This window comes from Marmota marmota, unplaced genomic scaffold (assembly GCF_001458135.2).
Source record: "Marmota marmota marmota unplaced genomic scaffold, marMar, whole genome shotgun sequence".
Classification (NCBI taxonomy): domain Eukaryota; kingdom Metazoa; phylum Chordata; class Mammalia; order Rodentia; family Sciuridae; genus Marmota; species Marmota marmota.
Genome location: NW_025999842.1, coordinates 10,946,832 through 10,968,019, shown reverse-complemented (window position 1 = coordinate 10,968,019; position 21,188 = coordinate 10,946,832). Strand labels below are relative to the sequence as shown.

Sequence of the window (21,188 nt, the reverse complement as noted above, 5' to 3'; positions counted from 1 at the left end):
CTCCTGCCTCAGCCTCCCAAGAATCTGGGATTACAGGCCTGGGCCACCACACCCAGCAAGCTTTTTCTCAATACACAAAACTTGTACCAGTTACCCCAAAGCAATCACTACTAGAATACTATGATCACCACTGGAAGAAAAGTGAAGTTACAATAGAGGTGAATGTGATTTAATCCTCACTTTGAAGAAGCTCATCACCTGGCCACCAACAAGCCACAATTAGGGTCCAAAAGAACAGGTGACAGAAAAGACAAACCAAGTACAACACAAACACAAAGCAGAGTGGCTTGTTTCCTCAAAGTTCCCAGAACATTTCCTCCTGAGAATATCTACTCCCACAGGTAGGGACCCTTAAAAACTACCCACAGGGACAGACAGCACTGACCGCTCATGAAGCCTGGTGTCCAGGAGGGTTATCTGCAAAAAGAAAGGAAATGACAGAGCAGAGACACTTCTGACTCACTCTGTACACCCCACCCACCATTACAAAGCAACATGTACATCCAAGTACACTAACTCTTCTCTTCTGAATCTGACACCTACTGAATCTTTGAAATAATCATCCTTGCAGGAGGCATAAAAAGTTTGCTGTACACAATTCACAATAGCTAAACTGTGGAGCCAACCTAGATGCCCTTCAGTGGATGAATGGATAAAAAAAAAGTGTGGCATATATACACAATGGAATATTACTCAGCAATGAGAGAATAAAATCACGGCATTTGCCAATAAATGGATTGCATTGGAGAAGATAATGCTAAGTTAAGTTAGCCAATCCCCCCAAAAAACAAATGCCAAATGTTTTAACTGATATAAGGAGGCTGACTCATAATGGGGTAGGGAGGGGGAGTATGGGAGGAATAGATGAATTCTAGGTAGGACAGAGGGGTGGGAGGGAAAGGGAGGGAACAGAGGATTAGCAAGGATGGTGGAATGAGATGGTCATCATTATCCAAAGTACAAGTATGAAGACTCAAATGGAGTGTCAACATACTTTATACACAGATATGAAAAACTGGTATATATGTGTAATAAGAATTGTAATGCAAAAAACAAAGTATGTGTATAAAAGCATGAATTGGCATGAACATACTTTATATATAAAGATATGAAAAATTGTGCTCTATGTGTGTAATAAGAATTGTAATGCATTCTGCTGTCGTGTATTTAAAAAAAAATAAGTTAAAAAAAAAGTCTGCTGCAGAAGAAGTTGGATAACACCTGGAGGCTCTTGAGGAAACCTCGGACATACCCTCTCATTAAAAGCTGCTTACAGGTATAAAAATCACACAGGAGAAACAATCAAGAACATGAAGAGAGCCTACAGAATGGGGGAAAATCTTCGCCACCTACACTTCAGAGCCTTAATCTCCAGGATCTATAAAGAATTCAAAAAACTTAACCTTAAAAAACAAAACCACCACCACCAAATAAATAAATAACCCAATCGATAAGTGAGCTAAGGAGCTGAATAGACACTTCACAAAAGAAATACTTTTGGTCAACAAATACATGAAAAAATGTTGAACATCTCTAGCAATTAGAGAAATGCAAATTAAAACTACACTGAGATGAAATCTCACTCCAGTCAGAATAGCAATTTTCAAGAATACAAGCAGCAATAAATGTTGGCAAGGATGTGGGGGGAAAAGGTACACTCATACATTGCTGGTGGGACTGCAAATTAGAGTAACGACTCTGGAAAGCAGTATGGAGATTCCTCAGAAAACTTGGAATGGAACCACCATTTGATGTGGTTATACCACTCGTTTTATATCCAAAGGACTTAAAACAGCATACTATGGTGATGGTGCCACATCAGTGTTTATATCAGCTCAATTCACAATAGATAAATATGGAACAAGGCAGGTCCCATCAACAAATGAATGGATAAAGAAAATGTGTATATACACCATGAAATATAACTCAGCCACGAAGAATGAAATTATGGAATTTGTTGGTAAATGGATGGAGACTGTCACATTAAGTGAAATAAGCCAATCCCATAAGATCAAAGGCTGAGTGTTCTGATATGTGGATTCTAGCTCACAATAAATGGGGAGGCAAGGAAGAATACAAGTACTTTGGATTAGACAAAGGGGAATGAAAGGAGGGAGGGGGAATGAGAATTGGAAAGTTAATAGAATGAATTGGATATTACTTTTCTATGCTCATATATGAATACACAACCAATGTAATTCCATATCATGTACAACCAAAAGAATGGGAAGTTGTATTCCATATATGTATGTCAAATACATTCTACTGTCGTGTATAAAAAGAATAAAATTTTAAAATCACATAGGAGGAATAGGGATGCATCACTGAATAAAGATATAAACAATGAAAGGCTTATGATGTAGAAATCTCCTTTCTTCATGCAGGATAATAACTTATTGAGTGACCAGCACTGCTAGACCACCAGAGCCTCCAAGCTGAGGCTTGGCACGCCCATTGCTTAGCAAATTACCACATGCACTGCTCAAACTTAAGTCCAGCATCATCCCTGCTGGTTGTTCATCCATCCCCACTTTCCCCAAGATGATATGATCATTTACTAATCTGTTACATACAGTATTCTATAGGCTCCGGCCATGGACTGAATTGTATCTCTCCAAGTCCTCATGGTGAAGCCCTAACTCCTAGTGTGGATGTATTTAAAAATAGGAGATGATTAAGGTAAAACGAGGTCATGAGGATGGGACCCTGATCTGATAGGATTATGTTGCTGTAAAAAGACACCAGAGAGTTCACACGCAGATGTGCCTTACCAACCTCCCTCCCTCTGCAGTAGAAAGGCCGTGTGAGCCCAAAACAGCCATCTGCAAGCCAGAAAGAGCCCTCACCAGAAACTGCTCTGCTGGACTTCAACCCAGGACTTTCAGCCTCTACAACTGGGAGAAAATAAATCTGTGGTATTGTGTTATGGTGGCCTGGGCACACTATGACAGCTACTCTCAAAGTGTAGTTGCTGTTACTGGTACAAATTCTCCTGGATAGACTGAACTTGAAGGCAGAAGCCAATTTCAGTCATCTTTTCTCCCTAGTGCCTGGCTTGGTGCCTAAAACAAAGTTGGCCTTTAATGTCCATTAAATGGACAACATAAAAACTAACAACCAGTCACTTTTTATAGTTATTAATTGAGTCTGTGGATTCCAGAAGAAAGAGGAGGAGTGGGTGCAGTGGTAAATGCTGATAATCCCAGTGACTAGGGAGGCTTAGGCCAGAGATCACAAGTTCAAGGATGGCCTCAACCACTTAGGGAGAATCTATCTCAAAATTAAAAAAAAAAAAAAAAGGACTGGGGATATAGATCAGCACCCCTGGGTTCAACCCCCCAGTACAAAGACAGACACACACACACACACACACACACACACACAGAGGGGGTTATCCACCTAAGCAGTTCATCTTTTCCCTTTCTCAGATGAGGCAATCTATGGCTTCAAACCCTCTTAAAGATAAAAGAAGGATGTGTCATTCTCCTTTCTCCCTTTCTCCCAAAAATAGAGGCCCACTGGTCTTGTGGCCAGAATAACTGCTCATCTCATGGCAGCCCTTAGTGACACAGGTCTGTCAGCACTGACGCATTGGACAGCACCACAGCCTCTTGGAATTTTCTTTTCACCACCCTGAAACCCTGCTGGGCAAAGCCAGAAATGCTAAAGATGATCAAAATAGCAACACCAAATAACAGCAAAACCGTCACTACACAGTATCTCTCACATCATAGCTCAGCTCCTGGCCACTCCTCAAAACTGCTTTGATCTGGCTTCTTTCTGCCCCCATTTTTTTTCCTACTAAAACTTTGTTATTTATTTTGTAGTGTACTAAGAAGAGATGGGCATAAAGAGCTCTGGAAACTGGGAGAGAAATAACTCCTGCTTAGTGGCTGAGGGAGAGGAAGTCCGTGAAGTTTTCACAGGGAAGGTGTTGGAGACTGTGTAGGATTTTGTTAGGCAGAGGAGTAGGGAAAACCCAGGCAGAGGTAACAGGAAGTACAAAAAGCAGAGTGGCCTGAAAGAACATGGAGTAAGAAAGAGGAGTAAAGAGACAATCTCAATTGGAGCTTCTAATACAAGGACAATGACCAGATGTTAGAAAATGGAAATATTTCACATCATGCCAAAGAAACTGCACCGTCTTTGTGACTGGAGCTCTGGAGACTGGTGAGCACAAGAGTGACTAGTCATATTTTTGCTCTACTTGGAAAGCAGACACACTGAATTAGATTAATTATAATTATGGGTTTATGCTACACCCTCAAGGTGACAAGCATGTGGCTTTTTCTTCTCTCATTTACTCCTTTTATTCTTTCCCTTCTATTTCAATAGACTTCTATAGAATAATCAGGTTTATAGAAAAACTGACCTTCATCCATGGATGTTTGGTACATCAATGAGTTGGTATTGACACATTGTCTAACTAGTGTCCAAAGTTTATGTTAGGGCTCACTGTCATACAGTTCCATGGGTTTTTCCATGCATGTGCCATTAAAGTATACAGAATACTTTGATTGTCCTAAAAATCCCCCGTGTTATATCTATTCATTTCTCCCTGCCCCACTTCCAAAATCCTGATCTTTCCACGGTCTCTCTAGTTTTGTATTTTCCATAATGCCATATAGCTAGAATCATAGTATTCAGATTGTAAAAGAATACTGCTACGTCAAAGAAACCAGTCTCTAAGTGTCTTTTTGTAGTTTGACATGTCATTTCTTTATAGTGATAAATAATATTCCATTGTATAGATGCAACATAGTTGATTTCCCATTTATATATTGAAGGGCTTTTTGGTTGCTTCCAAGTTTTGACAACAATGTATACAGCTTCTATAAACATCCATATGCAGGTATATTGTGTGGACATGTTTTCATCTTATTTGGGTGAACACCCAGAAGTAAAATTGCTGGACCATACCACCCAACAGTGCTTAGCCTTGCAAGAAACTGCTGTACTATCTTCCAGTATGGCTGCAGCATCTGCCTTCCTACCAGCTAGTTTTACATTGACCTAACTGCCAGAGGCAATGGTAACTTTTTGCTCTTCTCACTCTTTCTGTTGCATTAGACACTGCTACCATCCCTCCATCAAACTTCCTTCTTTCCTTGGTGTCTGTGACCCACTCTCTCCTCCTACCTTAGGCTGTTTTTCCTCACTGAAGGGCTTTTCTTTTGCTGGTGCCTTAAATTTTGAAGATCCCAGAGATTCTTGGTTATCTTCTCTGCTTGTTTTCTTCTTTAGAAGATCTCGGTACTTCCTTTCCCTGCTGCCCACATCCTCTTCTGCTGCCTAGATACAGATTTCTCCAAGTCTTCTTTAGCCTTATTCACTTTTTCTGAAGCTCTATATTTAAACACTCAGCTACTCAACAGGCATTTTACTTGGATGTCTCCTATCAACATGTTCACAACCAAAACCCCATCCTTCTCTGCAAATCTGTCCTTTTCTTGTGTTCTCACCTTGGTAGGGCGCTGTTAAGGGTTTGAATATGATATATTCCCCAAAAGCTGTGCTCATGCAGGAATAGTCAAAGCTAAAATGATTGTATTATGAGAGCTGTAACCTAATGAATCCATTTTAGTTTGAATGAACTGACTGGGTAGTAACTATAGGCAGGTAGGGTGTGACCGGAGGAGGTGGGTCACTGGGGTCATGCCCTGGCAGGGTTGGTCTTCCTGCAGCCCCTCCCACTTGCTGTCATGAGCAGGGCAGTTTTCTACCCACATGATGTCTGCTCCTTGGAGTTAGGGTTTCAAGGTCTCAGTCTTTTCCTCCTCCAAGTTGTTCCTATAAAGTATTTTGGTAACAGCAATGAAAAAAGCTAACCAAAATGGACTCTATCTTATCTAGCAACCTATTTTGCCTAATCTCAAACATTCTTGCTTCTTCTTCCCCTTTCTCTACCCCCGCATTCAATAAAAGCACCAAATCCCGATTTGAGACAATAAGGCATGGAGATTTAAAAAAAAAAAAAAAGAAGAAGAAGTTTTAAAGATAGTCCCTTGTTATGTTGCCCAGACTGACTTTCAACTCACAGTCCTCTTGTCTTGGTCTCCTGAACAACTTGGACTTTAGACATGAACCACCACATCCAGCTAGGGCAAGTTTCTCAATGATTCTAAGCCTACTTCTGTGTTATATAGAAAAAAAAAATAACAGTTCTTATCAGGTGGTTACAAAAGATTGAATAACATAATGCACATACCATATACTGAACTTGGTATATAGTATGTGCATTATGTTAATATGTGCTTGGCACACGGACAGTTGACCTAGCACGTGCAAGGTGCTGGGTTCAATTCTCAGCACCACATAAAAATAAAGGTTGGGCTGGGGATGAGGCTCAAGAGGTAGCGTGCTCGCCTGGCATGCGCAGGGCACTGGGTTCGATCCTCAGCACCACATAAAAATAAAACAAAGATGTTGTGTCCACCGAAAACTAAAAATTTAAAAATTCCCTCTTTAAAAAAATAATAAAGGTATTGTGTTCAACTACAACTAAAAAAAAAAAAAAAAAAAAAAAAGATGAGCATTGTTCGGTAGCTACTTCTCTGCTTGTAACCAAGGGCTCACATTTCCCCAGAATGAAGTCCAGTGATACTCAAATCCATGCGGGGTCTGGATCCAGACTCTGTCACCAACCACCTCTCCTGATATCCCCCTCCCTGCATCCTGCACATCCTGCACCCTCTTGGCCATAAGTGTTTAGAAAACCTTGAAAGCACCACTATCATTTTTGCTTAGAATTCTCTTTAGATCATCTCCCCGGCTCCTCCTTATCCTTCACATATGATTCAAAGGGGTCCTCATCTCAGATTTCATTGCTCTTCCATCCTCCAGGTTCACAAGGGTAAAATCACCCTCAACTCAAATTATCAGCTGTCACTTACTTGGGGCAACTTTCTTACTCTCAACCCACCTCCTTATGTGTAAAATAGAAAGTATGACAATTTTTACCCATTGTATAATGAGGCCAGTATAAAATAAGAGGTTTTGGTTTTTTTAATCCCACTGGAGTTACTTACTAGACTGGACTGCAATTGTGTGGTGTCAATATTGTTGGCCTCTCTTCTTGCCTTTTGATTTGAAGTCTCCTCCTAAGGAGACTGCTCTAGCCAGAGAAGTCTCTGCAGCACTAGAAGCTAGGCAGGAGAGATGGTGAGGAGTCGTCTAAGCCAATCTCTAGAACAAAGAGCTGGATGAAGAAAGCCACGCAGGACAGCAGATGGAGCAAGAGATTCTGGACATTGAGGAATGTGATGTGAGAGAATATGGCTTGGGAGGCTGAGTCAAGAGGATTTCGAGTTCCAAGCCAGCCAGGCAGCCTCAGCAATTTAGTGAAGCCCTAAGTAACTCAGTGAGACCCTGTCTCTTAAAAAAAAAAAAAAAAAAAAAAAGGCTGGGGATGTGGCTCAGTGGTTAAGCACCCCCTGGATTCACTCCCCAGTACCAAAAAAAAAAAAAAATGAAAATTGTTATGAATTGGATTTCCTTTAACTTTTGAGATAAATAAATTAATGATTAAATTACTTTAGGCTGGAGACATAGCTCACTGGTAGACTGCTTTGTCCAGCACACCAAAGGCCCTGGGTTCTATCTCCAGCACTCCAAAAACTTCATTTTAAAAATCACTTTTGGATATCGGACTATACTTTGAGTATTTCCATACCATCACAGGACCTATGAGACCGAAATTCTTTATAGGGTTACCCTGGTTGTCTTTACTCTCAGCCTCTGGCATCCCTAGCAGAGGGGCTGTGCTTCAGTCTCATCTTCAGCTCAATGCAAGCACACAGAATGGCACAAGGCATGTGGCAACACATGTTTATTGAATAAGTAAACATATCTGCTGGATTATAATCTCCTAAGAGCAAGTGCTTTCTTTTATTTTCCCTTGTTTTCAAATAATAACACAAGCTATAGCAAGCTAGTGAAAACTCAAAAGATATATCCATGTCCTAATCCCCAGAGTCTGTGTTAACATATATGACAAAAGATGTGATTGTTAAGGATCCTGAAGCTAGGAACGTACACTGGATTGTCTGGGTAGGTTGTAAATGAATCACATGTGCACTTAGAAGAGGCAGAGAGTTTTGAGACAGAGGGGGAGGAGTCAATGTGACCCAGACACAGAGCTGGAGTGATGGGATCACAAGCCAAGGAACAGGTGGTACCAAAGGACAGAAGACGCAAGAAAAGATTCACCCCTGGAATTCTCAGGGGGAGTGCAACACCTTGATCTCAGACTTCTGACCTCCAGAATTGCAAGAATATTTTCTATTGTTTCAAGCCATACAATTTGTAATAATTTCTCATAGCAGCTACATAAACTAATACAAATGCCTTATACATCAGTGAATACCCAATACTCTGTCAACTGTTGGTCTCAGTCACTTACAATCACGGCTGTGCTTTCTTTTTAAAGTCACACCCCCTCACACACAACGTCATGGCCAACAGCCAAAGCAGCACTTTGTTACAGCAGCATTTACAAGGTTGAAATAACAGAAGATCCATCTCTATTGTCAGGGGTTGTCAGATTCCAGGGGCTAAGTCATTCTGGCTACCTATCCCTTTAAGTAATTTTATATGTGCATTTTAAGTTTATACATCCATTTTCTATGTACTCCTACATGTCTCCCTGCATACATTGCTTCATACATTTTTATATTACCACATATACAATGATTCTTGCTCATTCCTTTGGGAAGGAGAGGACACAGTGGGGAAGCACTTGATAACTGACATGATGGCAGGAGAAGTGGCTCGTGACAATGGGGGTGCAGACACTCCCTAGCCGACAGCCGACTCAGACTCAGCAGTCTACCCACAAGAAACACCACTGAACTGCAACAGAGTCGCATAATTTTCTGAGTCTGTACCAAAAGCATGAAGAAAACCATGAAGCTGCTCTGCTAGCCAGGAATTAAATGTCTGAATGTAACCCTACAAACACTGTCCCAAATATGGCAAAGTGGTTGATATGAGTGTCTGCTTAGAAATAAATGCCAACTGTGACTCTAGTTTGATTTTCAACAGTATTCTCCTACTGCATGATCCTCAGAGGACACAGCCCTGTTTCTGGGGCTAGAGGAGGCCTACAGGCCAGGAAGCCCAGGGAGACCACACAATCTCTCCCAACTATACACACTTGCTTCTGTTCATCAATGTCTACTATGTGATCCTGCAAATATGATTATTTCTAACTATCCTAGACCTGGTTTCCACTCCAGAGGTCCCCTTTTATCCAATATGCCTGCCAGTCAAGTATTTCTTCACATAATATCCCAATACCAGAAATTCCAGATGCTGATGCACAATGCTCCTCCCTGTCATTCCCCCTAACAAACATGACCTCCTCTAAAAGCTGAAACTATCCACAAGCACATCTAGGTCAGGAGTACCATGTTAGCATAAGAACACATCTCCTGTAAGGGCACACAGCATGGTCTAGAAACATCAATACTGTATCAGCTCTGTACACCATCACTGGTAACATTTCTACATCATGGGTCCCCCTTCTCAACTCTGTGCCAAGGTTGGTTGAGGCAAGGGAGTGGGTAGAAGCAAGAAGAGAAGGTGTTTTTAAAAGTCCACCCACAAAAAGTGTGGACCCTGGTAAGGATACATTATTAACCTTCTTGCTTCTTAATGTCCTTATTTGTAAAATAGGGTTAATAATGGTAGCTACTGACTTTGTAGGTTAGCAAGAAGGATTATCCAAGGATGTAGATAAGCACTTGTATGTTAGTTGGCTCTTTCCTGCTGTGACCAAAATAACTGACAAGAACAATTTAAGAGGAAGAAAACTATTTTGGTTCATGGTTTCAGAGGTTCAGTCCATGGTGGGCCAACTCCATTGCTCTTAGCCCAAGGTGAGGCAGAACATCATGACGGGAGGGAAGATGACAGAATAGAGGAGTTACTTCCCTGGCAGCTCCATGGTATGAATCCAAGAAAAGCAGAGAGGCAGCTTCTCAGTAAGGTGAGTGAATGAACAAAAATTAGGGAGCTGGGGTTATGGCTCAGTGGTAGAGCACTTGCCTCATACATGTGAAGCACTGGGTTCAATCCTCAGCACCACATAAAAATAAAGATGTTGTGTCTATAACTAAAAATTATATTTAAAAAATTAGGGGGCAAAATTACTGAATTTTAAGACTGGAAACTCAAAACGGATTGGGGACTCAGGAGATCAAATGTTATAAAGGAAGATTCCCCAGCCCCACAGACATGGCAGCAGATGGAGGATGAACAGTCCCTCTGCAAATACAATAAAGCAATAAAAGAATTAAAGAAACTTCCATTCTCAGGAGGACTGAGGCATGTTGGGGGTACAGAGTTGAGAGATGAGAGTCACTACCCAACTAAACGGCTGCATAATATCCTTGTATAGGAAAGAAGCCACCATCTCTCCCTGAAGTGTGCAGGGGCCACCAGCAGCTGGGGGAGCCAATTCTGGCAGACCCAAGTCTGGCTCCAAAAACAAGCGGGGCAAACCCATGCCGTGTGACAGAGAGTGTGCCTAAGTGAACAGGGGAAAATCAAGCATGGAGAGAGGTTTATACAGGGGAATACTGGCTATGGAAACCCACCCACCTTCCCCCTTCCAATCTGGCTTCTTGCAGGATTGGCTGGGAGAGAAGCAAATGACTGGGAATTTGAAAGGGCAAGAGACTGAGTTTGGAGACTAAATCAGAACAGGAATCGTGGGGTCCGCAGGTGATACAGTCACCTAAGAACTGGCTTCTACACCACAGAAGTGGAACCCAAAGGAGATTCTTGGGGTGCAAGTCTTCCAGAGCAATTGATAGGCCCCAGAGGTGTGCTGATTTAAAATCTCCATACTAATTGTCATTCAGTGAAGACTGGAACATACCTAAGCCTAAACCCTGCCTCCAGGATTAACCCTCTCACCCTAGCAACTCTACCCTGAGGGTGGAGCAAGCATCAAACTCCTGACAACCCCACCTAAGTGCTGAGAAGGGAACCTGAGATACTTTTGAACTCCAAATAAAACTTGAGATCTTCTCTCACACTTCTACCATTTTGAAACCAATTATTTTTCATGCATCAGTTTATTGATGACTAGAATGTCTGAGTTTTGTTTTGTATTCTTTTATTTTTTTTTATTTTACTTTATAATTTTCCCCTCTCTTATCTGTTTCCCTTGATTCTCTTTTCTCCTAACAGCCAACCTCTATTGTTCCCTCTTTCACTCTTCCTTTAATTTTTTACTTCTATCTTCTCCTCTTCCTTATAAACATCACATCCAATGTCACTTCTATTCTCTCTCTGTCCACTATTTGAAATTATAAGCCCTTTTGCAAACTGTTTTTCTTATAGGCAACAAGTGAACATATCATTTTTGTTTATTGTGACAGAACTGTAGATGTCTTAGTAGGAGCTATCTGGTTTAAAGCTGCATATTGTTTGTATTGGTTATTGTTATTACTCGTCTCCCCCGTAATGGAGACGTTCCAGAAATTTGCAGTTGCTGGGAGCCATTAGCCAAGTAGGTATGACAATTTCCTTGCCAGCGTACCCCATGTTGCAATGACATTGCATGTAGGTGACCTTGCTCAAGGACCAGGGCGGATTAGGGTGTTCCCGGTTTAGGATAATCGGGTTTAGGGCGTTCCAGGTTTAAGATTATTCCTGCTGGGAATAGGGCGTATCCTGCTGCCTGAGTTTCCCTTGAGTTCTCACGGGATTCAGACAGTATTTTTTGGGAGACAGAAGCCCAGTGGGTGTGGATTTGGGCAGAGAACGTGGATTTCCCCAGAACGTGATTGTAGACGGCTGGTGTGAGTTCGGGAATAAAGAGTTGCTGTTTGAATCTACAAGCTGTGTGGTGGCTCGTGATTGTGTGCCCAGCCAGACTGTGGCATTTGTGCCCAGTCAGACTGCGGCATGCAGTGACACTATAAGTTTATAGGGTAGAAACTGTACTGCCTCAGATCCACACTAATATAAGGGTAGACAAACATGAAAAAACAAGGGAACAAATCACCCCCAAACAAACCAAGATGCCCCAATAATAGAATCCACTGACACCACAGTGGAAGAATTGTCAGAGAAGGAGTTTAGAATGTACATAATTAAACTGATCCGTGAGGTAAAGGACAATGTAAGGAGTGAAATTAGAAAATTCAAGAGGTAAAAGATCACTTCAATAAAGATTCTGAAAAGAAATCAGGCAGAAATCCTCTGGAAAGCCATCACCAACAGACTAGACCCCTTGGAAGATGGTTTCAGGCAATGAAAAAAAATATATAATCTTAAAAATAGAGTTGACCACAAAGAGAAAGCATTAAGAGACCATGAACAGAATTTCCAAGAAATATGAAATAACATGAAAAAACCAAATTTAAGATTTATCGGAGTAGATGAAGGCATGAAGATACAAGACAAAGGAATACAATTTTTCAGTGAAACAATATCAGAAAAATTCCCAAACCTAAAAAATGAAATGGAAAAATCAGATACAGGAGGCTTGAAGGACCCCGAATATACAAAATTACAAACAGACCCACACCAAGTTACATTATAATGAAAATGCCTAACATACAGAATGAGGATAGAATTTTAAAGGATGCCAGAGAAAATTTTCAGATTACATTTAGAGGAAAACTCACTCAGATCTCAGCCAATTTCTTAAGTCAGACACTCAAACCTAGGAGGTCTTGGAAAAATATATACCAAGCTCTGAAAGAAAATGGATGCCAACCAAATATACTATACCCAGAAAAACTGAGCTTCAAATTTGAAGATGAAATAAAAACTTTCCATGATAAACAAAAGAATTCAGAACTAGAAAGCCTACTCTACAGAAAATTCTCAGCAAAATATTCCATGAAAATGAAAAAAAAAAAGTGAAAACCAGCAGAGGAAGGAACTACTACAGAAATAATCAAAGGAACAATTCAAACTAAAAACCAGAAATAAAAATGACCAAGAATACAAATAATATCTCAATAATAACTTTGAACATAAATGGCCCAAACTCAAATGACAGACTGGCAGATCAGATTAAAAACCAAGACCCAACAATATGCTGTCCAAGAGACCCATCTCATAGGCAAAGACTTCCTTAAAAGAATTATACATTAACAAGACATATCAATCAAATATTTATGCCCCAAACAATTGAGAATCTATATACAAACAAACCCTTCTCAATTTCAAGAGGCAAAATAGACCACAACATGATAATACTGAGTGACTAACATACCTCTCTCACCACTGGATAGATCTTCCCAACAAAAACTAAAAGAAACTACAGAACAAAATAATATAATCAACAATTTAGATTTAACAGTATTTCATCCATCAATGATTGTATACATTTTCTTCCCAGCAGCACATGGATCCTTCTCTAAAATAGACCATATCTTATGCCACAAAACTCTTAGCAAATATATAGAGGTGATACCTTGCATTCTATCAGATCATAATGGAATGAAATTAGAAATCAACAATAAAATAAAAAATAGAAGCTATTCTAACACCTGTAGACTAAATAATATGCTATTGAATGACCAATGGATAGCCAAAAAAAAAAAAAATCAGGGATGAGAAAAAAATACTTGAAGTAAATGAGAATATCGACACAAAGTATCAATCTCTGAGACACTATGAAGGCAGTTCTAAGAGGAAAGTTCACTTCATTGAACTCATTTATTTAAAAAATAGGTTATTTGGCTATTTCCTAACTTCACATCTCAAAGCCCTAGAAAAAAGAACAACAAATCAACACCAAAAACAGAAGACAGGAAATAACTAACAGAGTTAAAACTAATGAAGTTGAAATAATTCAAAAAAATTGACAAAACAAAAATTGGCTCTTTGGAGGGAGGGAGAAATTTATAAATTCTTAGCTATGCTAACAAAAATAAAGAGAAAAAAATCAAATTACTAAAATTTGTGATGAAAAAGGAAATATGACAGACACTACTAAAATACAGAAGATAATTAGAAACTATTTTGAAAATGTATACTCCAATAAAATATAAAATATCAAAGACATCAACAAATTTCTAGAGACATATGACCTAACCAAACTGAATCAGGAGCACATACAATTTAAACAGATCAATTTCAAGCAATGAAATAGAAGATGCCATCAGAAGCCTACCAACTAAGAAAAGCCCAGGACCAGACAGATTCTCAGCTGAGTTCGATTAAGACCTTTAAAGAAGAATTAACACCAATGCTCCTTAAATTATTTCATGAAACAGAAAAGGAGGGAACCCTTCCAAACTCATTCTATGAAGCTAGTATCACCCTAATAATAAAACCAGTTAAGACAGACACATCAAGGAAAGAAAACTGCAGACCAATATCCCTGATGAACATAGACGCAAAAATTCAAAATTCTGGCAAATCACACATAAAAATATATTTAAAAATAGGGCACCACAATTGGATGAGGTTTATGTCAGAGATGCAAATTTGGTTCAACATATGAAAATCAATAAACTTAATTCATCCCATCAATAGACTTAAGAATCATGATTATCTCAATAGATGCGGCAGAAGCAATTGACAAAATAAAACATCTTTTCGTGTTCAAAACACTAGAAAAACTAGGAATAGTAGGAACATTGTAAAAGTTATCTATGCAAAACCTAAGGCCAACATCATTCTACATGGAGAAAAATTGAAAGCATTTCCTGTAAACTGGAACAAGACAAGGATGCCCTCTTTCACCATTTTTATTCAATATTGTTCATAAAACTCTAGACAGAGCAATTAGACAAAAGAAAGAAATTAAAGGGACAGGAATAGGAAAAGAACAACTACGCCTATTTGCCAATGACACAATTCTACATTTAGAAGATTTAAAAAAATCCACCAGAAAACTTGTGGAATAAATGAATTCAGCAAAAATAAAACTTAACACCCATAAATCAATTGCATTCCTATACATCAGTGATGAATCTACTAAAAGAGAAATTAGGAAAACTACCCCATTCACAGTAGCCTAAAAAAAAAAAAAAAAAGTGTGGGAATCAATATAACCAAAGAGGTGAAAGACTTCTACAATGAAAACTACAGGACATGAAAGAAATTGAAGATCTTAGAAGATGAAAAGATCTCTTATGCTCTTGGATAGGCAGAGTTAGCATTGTCAAACGGCCATACTACCAAAAGCATTATACATATTTAATGCAATTCCTATTAAAATCCCAATGACATTCTTTATAGAAATAGAAAAAGCAGTCATGAAATTAATTCGGAAAAATAAGAGACCCAGTACAGCCAAGCAATCTTTAGCAAGAAAAGTGAAGCAGGAGGCATTACAATACCAGACCTTAAATTATACTATAGAGCTATAGTAACAAATGGTGCTGGGAAAACTGGAAATCCATATGTAGCAAACTGAAATCTTTCATCCTGCACAAAATTCAAAGTGTATCAAGTACACTTTGAGCATTAGACCAGAGACCCTGTCCCTAATCAAAGAAAAAGTAGGCCCAACTCTGTCATGTCAGCTAGGAACTGACTTCCTTAACAAGACTCCTAAAGCCCAAGAAGTAAAATCAAGAATCAACAAATGGGATGGTATCAAACTAAAAAGCTTCTTCACAGCAAAGGAAACAATAAAAAATGTGAAGAGAAGGCTACAAATGGGAGAAAAATCTTTGCCACCTGCACCTCAGAACATTAATCTCTAGGATATGAAAGAACTCAAGAAACTTAACCCCAAAAAAAAAAAAAAATCAGTAAATGGGCAAAGAAACTGAACAGACACTTTAAAGAAATATGATCAGACAAATATATCAAAAAATGTTCAACATTTCTAGCAATTAGAGAAACGCAAATTAAAACTACACTGAGATTCATCTCACTCCAGTCAGAATAGCAATTATCAAGAATATAAGCAGCGGGGCTGGGGATGTGGCTCAAGCGGTAGTGCGCTCGCCTGGCATGCGTGCGGCCTGGGTTCGATCCTCAGCACCACATACAAAGATGTTGTGTCCGCTGATAACTAAAAAATAAATATTGAAAATTCTCTCTCTCTCTCTCCCTCTCTCCCTCTCTTTAAAAAAAAAAAAAGAATATAAGCAGCAATAAATGTTGACAAGGATGTGGGAAAAAAGGTACACTCATACATTGCTAGTGGGACTGCAAATTGATACAGTCACTATGGAAAACACTATTGAGATTCCTCAGAAAACTTGGAATGGAACCACCATTTGACCCAGTTATCCCACTCCTCAGTATACCCAAAGGACTTAAAAATCAGCATGCTATAATGATGCTGCCACATCAATGTTTATAGCAGTTCAATTTACAAAATCTAAACTATAGAATCAACCTAGGTACCCTCAATAGATGAATGGATTAAAAAATGTATATATACACAATGGAATATTACTCAGTCATAAAAAGAAATGAAATTATAGCATTTGCTGGTAAATGAATGGAACTGGAGACTATCATGCTAAGTGAAATAAGCCAATCCCAAAAGCACAGAGGCCAGATGTTTTCTGATATGCAGATAATTCACAAGAAGAGGGTGAATAGGGAAGAATAGAAGTAATTTGCATTAGGCAGAGGGGTATAAGGAAAGGGAAGGGGAATGGAAATAGGAAAGATGATAGTAGAATGAATCAAACATTACTATGTGCATATATGATTACATGACCAATGTAATTCTATATCATGTACAACAAGAATGAGAAGTTATAGTCCATATATGTATGTCAAAATACATTCTACTATCACGCATAATAAAAATTTAAAAATAATCAATTCATCAAAGAGGTTCATTTATGGACCTTCAATCTATTCCTTTGTTTTATGTATCTGTCCCTTTGTCAGTATCACATTATTTTGGATGCAGATTTGTACCAACTGAAAATTTAGAAACATGAATCCCCCAACTTTTCTATTTTTCAAGATTTCTTATAGCCACTTGTTGTCTCTTACGATGCTATATGAATTTTAAAAACAACTTTCCCATTTTTTGAAAGAAAGCAGTTGGAATTTTCATAGGAATTGCATTAAACTGTTGATCTATTTGGGGAACATTGCCTTGAGAATAGTAAATATTCAATTCAGGAACATTGATGATATTTGCATTTATTGAATTTCTTTAATATCTTTCAATGTTTTATAATTTCCAGTTATAAACCTTGAGTCTCGCTTGCTAAATTTATGTTTAAGTAGTCTGCTATTTTTATACTATTTTCAATAGGAAGATTTTATTAATTTCGTTTTGAACTTGTTCATTGCTATTGCTAGAAATAAAACTGATTTTTCTATTTTGAAAAAAGAACGTCATGACAGACAGGGACAGTGGAAGATGACAGACGGGATAGTGGAAGAGCTCCTTTGCATTCATGGTCACCAGGAAGCGGGGGTTTGGGGGGGGGAGACACAGGGAAGATGCGCCCTTCCTATATTAACATAAGAGCTTTTGGGGGACATCTCACATCCAAACCACAGCAACTTGGCACAGAGAAAGCACCCAGTAAGTAACTGGACATATGTATACTTGCATGAAGCCAACAGGAGACTAAATTCTCCATTTAGATTTCCAAGTCCTTTCCAGCACTGACTCCTTCCTGAGTCTATTACACTGTCACCTCTTGTTTATAGTTTCCTAAGGATAAAGTCTCAGGGAGACTTTGGGCTCTTGGCCTTACTCAGCGTTCAGCAGGGACACAGTGTTTGGCTTCAGCACAGAGCTTTGCGGGATCAGCTGTCCCTGCAGAGGAGGGAGACTGGGACTTAAGTACAGCTGGCCATCAACGAGCCTCTGTGGCTCGCTCTCACACTCAGGTCATCACACATCAATCAGGCACACACAATACATGGCTCAGGAAGATGCACTCAGAGCTTGTGGACTCTGACCCCTCCACCCACTGAAAAGGTAAGGCTTCAGTTAGAGTGGGGACAGGTGTCACAGGAGAGCTCTGCCTGAAGTCAGCTCACTACACATGCAGCCTCTCCCTAGACCTGGTTATTATTTACAGTTATTTCTTAGCTAAGGTGTCCTTCCAAATTGGATCTTGTCCAAACCTTAAGTTTCAGTCATAGAATAACCACGGGCAAGTCTGGTCCACTAGATTCTTTAGCCAATAATTACCTCACATGACCAACACACCAAATTGTTAGATATCAGAAATTACTCAAAGTTAAAATTCTGCCACATCTTTACAAGAAGAGATTCCTAATGTGAAGGTAGTGAGAATAGAAACGACACCGACCTTAAATTGCTTATTATATTCCCAGAATTAGCTCCAGAGATAATTCGTTCCCAAGAGTTTTATGCAATCTTAAAATAGTCATTTCTCTCAGGACAGTCTCATTATTATCGTAGCCAAGTTATTTCTACAATGAAAACATTTAATTAGTTGAGCTCCTGTCTTCAGGACACAACCTGAAGAAATGATTAATTTCAGGAGGTCAAATGAGACATTACAAAGCTTAAGACCCTTCTGTGTCACAGTCCCAGGTTAACCCCTGCCTCTGATCCTTCTCTCAGAGTAGGGGGCTTGGCTCCTCTTGGAGAAGAAATCTGGATCCACTACAATAGTCGGTGAAGCTTCTCCCTCCTGGACTGCTTTCCTGCTCCCAGGGGCCTGGGGCAGTCATTTGTGGGGGAAATCCACAGACCCTTTCCTGGAGGACATTCTAGTCCTGGCAGCCTGTCGCAAGCTATCCATGGGCTGTGTGTGAGAGCTGTATGCATCTGAGTACATGAGGGGACTGGCCTGACATTACTGCCTGGTTGGGCTGTGCCACATGTGTGTACCTTTGCTTTTTCTCTGCCTGTGATCCCACACAGAACCTGAGATGGGTGTGGCTTTCCAAGATGTCATCCTGCTGATCACAAAACATCACCAAGTAAGACTCCACCCTTCGAAACCCAACCCCTTGCCTTATTTGGGTGGAATATTCTATGAATGGCTTGTCCCCAGTAAATAGGGGGGTTTCAGGGGAGCTCTCTTGCCTCCCTTGCTCCCCTTGCCCTTGAGCATGGGAGCTGAGGTCTCAGAAACATTCCTGAACCCTGAAAAGGTTATTTCTGTGTTAGTGTGGGGTTTTTTTGCTAGCCCGGCCAGGTGACAGCAGTCCTTCCCTTGGGGATTCTCCCCAGCCCTTCACCTAGATGATGTTTCCCTGACACCATGGAACAGGAATCCACAGGAAACCCTTGTCACAACAGAGATGCAGGGAATTAACACACATGGAGCCACCTGAGACCTGTAACAGGGCAGTCAGCCCACTGTCCCAGAATACTGAAGTCTTCCCAGAGTCTCCTGAACTTACTGGGCCAGTAGAAAAGCCTCTTCAAAGACTTCACCTGGGGCAGCTGCCTCCCTTCTTCAAAGCCCTCTCACCCCAGCTGAGGATTAGGATCTGGCTTCAGTATGATCTACAGGATGAGAGACCCTGCTTTCAGGGAACTGCTGAACAGCTTCATGCAGAAGGACTTTCAGGACCCATTCTTTGTTGCACACTGACAGGAGCTGGGGGAGCAGGAGGGTAGAGAAGGGCGATGAGCGAATGCCAAGTGAGACTGGCAAGAATTCATCTACATGGGAGCCTTGGGGTTTGGTATCCAGGCACAGACAACCTGAAATTGGTCCTCATACCCTGGGATGGCTTCTTGAAGCCGGAGCATAATAACAACCAAATGTAAATTAAATGAAGATGCTTGAAACACCTTGGCAGAATATTAAGAGGTAAGAAGACTCAAGGTGGATATGCTGGACAGACTATAAGGCATCAGAAGAATCCACAATCTGATTATGATCCTAGGAGGGCAAAGGGGTCATTTTCTTCTCTAAAGGGATAAGTTCCCTAGTGAAGGGCACAGTGTCATTGAGAAACTCAACAGTTCTGTCCTGTTGGCTGAGTATACAGAAGACACTTCTATGGTAATGGGCTTTTGAATTAGTAGAAGGTGACAAGATTCCAAAACAGAGGCTAAGTAGTGAAAAACATCAGGATAGATGGATATAAGAACCATAAGTGGCAGTGAGGCCAGAGTGGCAGCCAGGATGCTGTGACCATCAGGGATCTGCAGCAATGGCTGATTGTCCATGGGCAAGTTTGATGGACAACAGTACCCGACTTGTACAAAAAAAGAGCAAGTGAGAGGGAGAACAGAGATGGCATCAGCTACTGCAACTCACAGGCTCAGTGCACTGGTTGAGGAGGAGCTAGTCTCCTCAAGGAGGTATCCTGTGGGATCACACAACAAAATCTTACTGGTGCTACAAAGGGACCATCACGTACTAGGATCAGGGGCACTGGGGAAGGTGGAATGCCAGCTCTCTGGAAGACTGTTGTATATTAATCTGAGCTGACTCTGATACCATGGGACCTGAAATGGTGTTGTCGATTTTGAGTAGAGGATTATGGAGTTCAGGTATCAAGTGGAGTTGTGGCCATGCTTGTCTCACAGTGGGTCTGGTAGGTCCACAGAAGCACCTTATGGTAACTTCTCAGTCGCCAAGGGTATGATTCCAATACCTATACTTAGAAACTAGTGGAACCCTTACAATGGTTCCATGGTTGAAGAGGAGTCAGGATACTACCTATAGACACAATTTTTTTATATAAAGAAAAATATTTTATCCCATCTCTGAAGTAGTTGGCAGCTGTCAATTGTGTAATTACTTCATAGAAACAAAGAAGCAACTGCATGTGCAGGCCCCGAGTTTCATCTCCACCACAATATGGGGGGCATTGGGGAACAGCTGTGTGCAATGGTACACACCTTTAATCCCAGCAACTTGGGAGACGGAGGCAAGTTCGAGGCAAGACGAATGGCAAGTTCGAGGCTGGTCTGGGAAACACAGGGAGACCCTGTCTCAAAACAAACAAAAACACCACTTGATATTGTGTCCCTCCTCCTGGAGGTACACTGACAGATTCATGACGAGCTGGTTGCCAATTCCAGGGGAATATTAAGCACCTCACCCCCTGAACCTCGGATAGTGCCAATTTGTATCACTTGCCCGAGCCAGAGAGATGGAACACTTGCAAGTTATAGAAAGCAGGTTTATTATTTATGGATAAGCAGCAAGGGACACCAGATGCCTAGAATTCATAACAAGCCAGCTCCTTAAGAATCAGGAAGGCTACCCAGGGCAAAGGGAGCCTTGACTGTCCGTGCTCCACCTGAACCTCAGGTGGCGGATACTGAAAAGCAGCTCGCC

The 21,188-nt window shown here is 40.4% G+C and overlaps 1 protein-coding gene across 3 annotated transcripts in view; it reads right to left on the bottom strand.

The window, feature by feature from the left end:
* Ankrd6 (ankyrin repeat domain 6) overlaps nt 1-21,188 on the bottom strand; it is a 189,341-nt gene that overhangs the window by 58,378 nt on the left and 109,775 nt on the right. The window contains exon 1 of one of the 3 annotated variants that reach the window (XM_048808609.1): nt 5,140-5,562. The exons of the other annotated variants lie outside the window; for them this stretch is intronic. The gene's annotated coding sequence lies outside the window, so the exon portion shown is untranslated. Of the gene's footprint in view, nt 1-5,139; nt 5,563-21,188 lie in introns of those variants that run through there. 3 annotated transcript variants of the gene reach the window in all.